This window comes from Leguminivora glycinivorella, chromosome 12 (assembly GCF_023078275.1).
Source record: "Leguminivora glycinivorella isolate SPB_JAAS2020 chromosome 12, LegGlyc_1.1, whole genome shotgun sequence".
In the NCBI taxonomy this organism is placed as follows: Eukaryota; Metazoa; Arthropoda; class Insecta; order Lepidoptera; family Tortricidae; genus Leguminivora; species Leguminivora glycinivorella.
This window is the reverse complement of record NC_062982.1, coordinates 17,073,698-17,079,697: the sequence shown is the minus strand read 5'-3', so window position 1 is coordinate 17,079,697 and position 6,000 is coordinate 17,073,698. Positions and strand designations below refer to the sequence as shown.

At 35.4% G+C, this 6,000-nt stretch overlaps 1 protein-coding gene across 1 annotated transcript in view; it reads left to right on the top strand.

The window, feature by feature from the left end:
* Positions 1-2,021: 2,021 nt before the first annotated feature.
* The window catches only part of LOC125232181, a 262,234-nt gene continuing 258,255 nt past the window's right edge, over positions 2,022-6,000 (top strand). Inside the window, 1 exon segment of the mRNA XM_048137811.1 lies at positions 2,022-2,342. The gene's annotated coding sequence lies outside the window, so the exon portion shown is untranslated.

Here is a 6,000-nt window from a genome sequence, read left to right as displayed (position 1 = left end):
TGCTGAAAAAAGCCACACTGCTATAGGTGTAAAACTGTATACGTATCGTCTAATCTAACTTAAATGCTGCTATTTGCGCTCAGTGCAATGTTGGCGATTTTTGTTTTGGTTATAATATGTATAATTAATAGAATACCTATATAATTATATGATTATTGTATTGTATAACATCAACCGTGGAATGGAATAGATATCGATACAAACCTTATTGGTTTAACGATACTGTGTAATTAAATTAATTAGAAATTTTTGTTTGTAATTACCAAAAAAAAATACAAAAAGCATTTATTCAGCAAATAGGCCTTTTACATGTCAACATTACAGAGTATTCATTAAAGTTAAACAAATTAAATTAATAGAAATATTAACAATTAAAAATATTAATTACAAGCAAAGTTGAAAGTATACACTGATAATAGAGTTAGAAATGTATAAAGTCTCTAAATGTCATATTATTACTAACTATAATTAATATAATAAAGAAAGCACAAACAGATACAAAGAACAAAGAAGAAAGAAGTAGTGTTACTCAAGGCACGAAGGTTAAACAAACTTTGCCACCGAGTGAAACACAAAATTTTTCACCACAAAAAACAAATCAAAAAATATTTAATAAAATAATTTGATTTGTTCCCTACATAAATAGGCGTCAGTCAATCTCAGCGGAGGAAGTCGTTGAAATCTAATGTTGATGGCGGTATCGCTAAGGTTATTCGGTGTGCTAAAGTTGAGCTGATTGGAATTTGACAATGTGCAACTGTAAATCATACACATACTACTAAATCGATCATGATCAAGTAAACATAGTCTTACTGACGAAAGTCGATGTTCAAAATAGCCACATTTCCTATAACCCTAACCTCGAAAAGAAAATCTAATCTGAGACAAAAGCCAGACAGTGACTTTGTTGACAAAGTAAAAACGGTAACTTTGTACCTAGTCCATGTCCACTTACTACTTTATTGAACGGGACGGTAAACCATTTAAGTCGCATTATTAGGCCTACAATGAAACCGAATCCATTTTTATGCCCGAGGCATCGCGTGACGTTAATGTTATTTATCTTTGTAACATCGTGGTTTTAGTTCTTCTAATCCACTCTCATGCTCTCACATGGTTTTCTCCAGTATAACTTGACCAAGACATTCTTTACAGCTGTATAAGAACTGAGTTCTATCTATATTTGTGCCTCATATGCTGGTGCGTTTGGAGTGACATGAGTTCGAAGTCGAAATATTTGACGATGTGTGTTTTGGCTTCCGCATAGTTCAGCATTGTTTGATTGTCTGGTGAAATGAGTGCGTTGGTCATTTGTTTAAGAGATTGTTGATTTCGAAATAATCGAGTGGTTAGTAGTTATTGGGTTGTATGTTACATGTCTCAAAGTTAATGTAAGGTTAGCAAGATATTTTAAAAATATGATCAACCATTTAGTATATGGGGTCAGTAAAGAAGTGCTTTAGTCTACTGAACCTGACACATTTGACGCATTCCTGTTTTTCCCTATGGTTGACTGATAAAGAATACCTAAAAGCATTAACCTCTCTTTTTTCAAATGTTCATGTGCATAAATAAATAAACATATAGTATGGTAAGAACTTGAGTTTGATAAATATATATGTAGGTAGGTACTTGAGTTAAATGTTAATAAAATAAAGCCTTAAAGTTTGTCTATTTACTAGGTTGGATTTTCAAAAGCAAATAAGTAATGCTATTTTAAAATCGCGACAGCAATAAATAAAACTTTTAACTTGCCAAGTTTACATTGTTTCTGAAGTAATTTTAAACTTTCATTGCCATCAAAACTGGTAACACAAGGCTACATGTGGTGCATCGCTGCGCTAGGCGTCGCCGCGCTATTAACCACAATCGATAGCAAAATTACTGTTTTTGTCAACACCATACAGGTTTAAAACGTAGCATTTTCAACAGTTGCCATGCAACAAGATATTGCAAGAAAACCGTGGTTGCGATTGCGAAACAGGCCGTGCGGCGGTGAGCGCCAGTCGCTGGCTTGAGAGAGAGGCGTGCGGTTCTCTGTGCGCCTGAGTCGGACGCACAAGCGCGCGTGCGCCAACCGTTCCATTTTCAAACATTCAAATTGTAAAGGACTAAGTGACAGTGACCGGAAAACTTGTGTTCGGGTACTCCCAGTGTTTATCCCCTAGACGTTACCTACAGTGAGTGATGCTCTAAATGGAGATTGTGAGAATTTTTCTCGTTATTTGACACACATATGACGTGAATAACGGTGCGATCAGACTTGATCGACTCGCTAAAATCGAAGTGTTAGTGTTTCCTACAGCAGTGTCGGAATTTTTAACGGACTTGCTTAAGTAAAGGTAAGAGCGGATGTTTACAGTTATGCTTATTGTATAACTCGGCGGGAGAAAGCCTTAATGCCGCGTTATCGGGCCTTGTAACCCGGTATGCTATCAGTGTTTCTGCATACTTAATACTTATGCACTTTAACTAGTTCGAACGCTTACTAGTAAGACTAACAAACATGTTTTCTGATAAAGTATTTTAGCTGCTAATTTAGTTTTACTTGCCATTTTCCAAAGCATTGAAAAAATTATTCAGGTTTCAATTTGACATGTATTTAAGACTGTCAAATGCAACGGAAAAGCGTCCGATGGATCATTTTGAAATTTGGTTGCAAGACAGAATAGGCAACATACCTACTTGTTAAAAACTTACAGGATATATTTATTACATATATGTTTGATTTATTGCCATTATAAGAACCTTTGAAGCCTTGTGTCCTAATTACAAACTGGAAAAGCGGGAAGAAATGCCACCACACGGACTGCCGGAAAATCGCTAATCTTTTTTCAAATCTACAAAATTATAAAACTTATCTTTCCAACTAGTCTCTAACCAATCGAAACTAGTTTTTTTTTTAAATTATACACAACTAAGACACCAACGTTAATGTCTAGCTAATGAATATTTACAAGGGTTTTAAAACTTTAAACGAAAATCCAAGAAAACAGCTTTAGAACAGGTTTCCGAACAATGCCGGGTGAAAAGGTCTCTGAGTCATCTGGGTTTACGGAAACAATTGACAACATATACTGTGGAGTTCACAAATATCTTTGCAAACTAACATACCAAAAATATGTATACACATCTGTAAGACAGTCTTAAAGGTCGTGTATACATATATTTGGAATGTTGGTTTGTGAACTCGACCGTACGACCATTTGTATGCACTATGATGTTACGTCCTTATGGAAGTGGTGTTGTGGAGTGTGCTTGGAATTAAGTAGCTTGAGTATAACAGGCGCCGAGTTGAAGCGAGAGTTCTAAGGCAGCACGTGGAAAAGGCACTATTATTACCTTGGTTAGTATAGTTATTAAAGATACACATGCGGAAAAGAGGAAATTCGAGGAAAACCTTATGTCTATCTTACAACGTTTTACAGTGGGATTTCTTCTTTGAACTTTCGATATACGAAGAAAAAGTGCTTTTTCTCACACTAGAGCGGTAAAATATCAGCATAATTATGTACTGTAAACAGATTTATGGAAAATGGTTCAAAGCTTGGACGATTATTCTCCTTTAATTATGATAATCCTGCGTTAATCCTAAAAGGTTTATACATATTTACAACAAAACATACGTGGTTGCGAATTTATGTTTCATGCTCATTAAGTCACGTCATCATCATGAAAGGAGCTGAAAAATAATGCTCGCTCCTGATTTTGTACTTCCGGATCCGGAAACTCCCGGGATCTTTCATATCTAGATAGCTATGAAAAACTCGGGATTTCGTTATGGTGCATGTTCTGCTTAATAACAGTTGGGCAGTGAGACCCTATAGGCACAGTATAATAAAGAGTACTATCGTACAGTATGGCCACTCCTCTCCCCGCTGAAAGTGCCACCCACCCCCTCTCGGTTACCTCACAGTTACCGCCTGTCAAAAACGCGAACAGTCGACCTGTCATATCTCATTCATACAAGTATAGTACGCGTTCGCACACGAGCTTACACTGTGTGCTAGGAACGCGCATCTTTCATAAATTTGATCGCCAGTGTCCGAGGTGTGCTATAGGTAGTATCTTTATTTATTTGTTAAAAAATGTAAACAAAAACAGCACTCAAAAGGCTCCTTAAAATAGTTTAAGGTATAAATGAAAAGATAACACGACCAAATGAGGAGGTTAAAAACAGGTCGCTGAGTGATAGATCCGGTTGGTTTTGATTTTGGTTGGTTAACCAACAAATATTATAACTACCCTTATCCTAAAATATACACTTTATTTGTTTTATGTTTTTTTTTCATACCTAAAAGTACAGAGTATAATAAACGCATTCGTTTGCATGAAATCAACAGGTACATTAAAATATCGATGACTTCAATGATAACGGAGCTGACCTTTCGGACGGTTTCTGTCGATTATAAAAAGTTGTAATGCAAGTGCGTTGTTTAGCAAGTCAAAAGTGATTTCATAAGTAGGTAGTTTATTTTTCCCAAAAGAAAAAACATTAATCCTGTCGAGGTATTCCCGATGAACTACAGTATGGGGTTCTTCAAAAAAGGAGTGTAAAAGTTTCTAATGGGTCGGCAACGCGCATGTGACACCCCTTGAGTTGCAGGCGTCCATAAGTTACGGTGATCGCTTTCCATCAGGCGGGCCGCATACCTGTTTGCCGCCGACGTGGTATAAAAAAAACAAACATATTTGTCGTCACTAGTGTGTCTGTCTGTACGGTCGTCATTTCATAGCCTATTTGCCTCAAAGTTGAATTTGGTGCACATACAATATAGCGTTCAACGCCTAAAAGGTCCTTATGTTCCCATCTGTATATAAGGATGAATTTCAGTTGGAATATAAAAAAACAAACTGACGTAATTATTATTATAGAAAATGCAAACAAAAACATTTTTATTGCACTCAAATAAATGCAATACATAATCTGTTGGTTTCCATCGCAGAACTGTAGAAATCCAACGAAGAAAGTAAAATAAATAAAAAAAAACAATTTCTGCCAAATATATCGTGATAAATCGAGTTCGACTCGCGCTTGGCCGGGTTTTTCCTTTTTCGTATAGGATTTAGGTTAGTTGTTATACTTATAAACCTTTTAGGTACATAAGTATGAATATGTCCTCTGGTAATTTTTTGTCATAAAAAGGATTTTATTACAAAAAATACGGATTAAGCACGGATAACTTTTTGACAATGAAGTTTTTCCTGTTTCTCTAGTGTGTCCATTTTTTCCTTATTTTGGATGAAAAAAGTCATTTCAAGCAGGATGTTTCTATGGACATTTAATTTCTAAAATACCTCATCTTTCAAACAGTCTTTTGTCTGTAAAACTTGGTAGGTGTGGTGTGGCGTGTATTGTATTGCACTAATGTACAATACTATACTATATTACACGAGATTGCATGTAAATAAATACGTCATTTCGCAGCCATCTCTGATGTGCAAATTGAATCTTTTTATTTGTTTTTTGTTACTTTAATGACCATCATCGCGATGACTTAACCACCTAATGCACGTATCTTTTTGCGCGAAAATCGTGATTTTCCACGGTCCTTCAATAAATTTTAACTTAAAGACGCATTAGACAAATTTACTCGATATAAACTCGTTAGTTTTAGCCATCAGGCTAAGCAGGTGGATTCCTGTGAGACTATAGCGATTATGGGAATCCAACCGTGAATGTTTTTTATGCTTATAAACATCGCATATTTACTATGCAAATGTTTGTAGATTCATCCATTTATCCTTAATGTTATCATTATTCTATTTCTCGATTTTTTGCCTGTTAATTTAATAGCATATATTCATTTCATCGAATGTTTATATACCTTCTCGTTTTCATTTCGCATGGAAAGCGAACCACCTCAAACTATTTTTGGTTTAGTCTTTTGTCAAACATTCAATGTTTCTTGTCACATTATGGTTACAAGTATACATATTTGTTTTAGATAAGTTATCCAAAAGCTTGAGTAAAGAGAAACTGAGTTGAAGGGACACGAC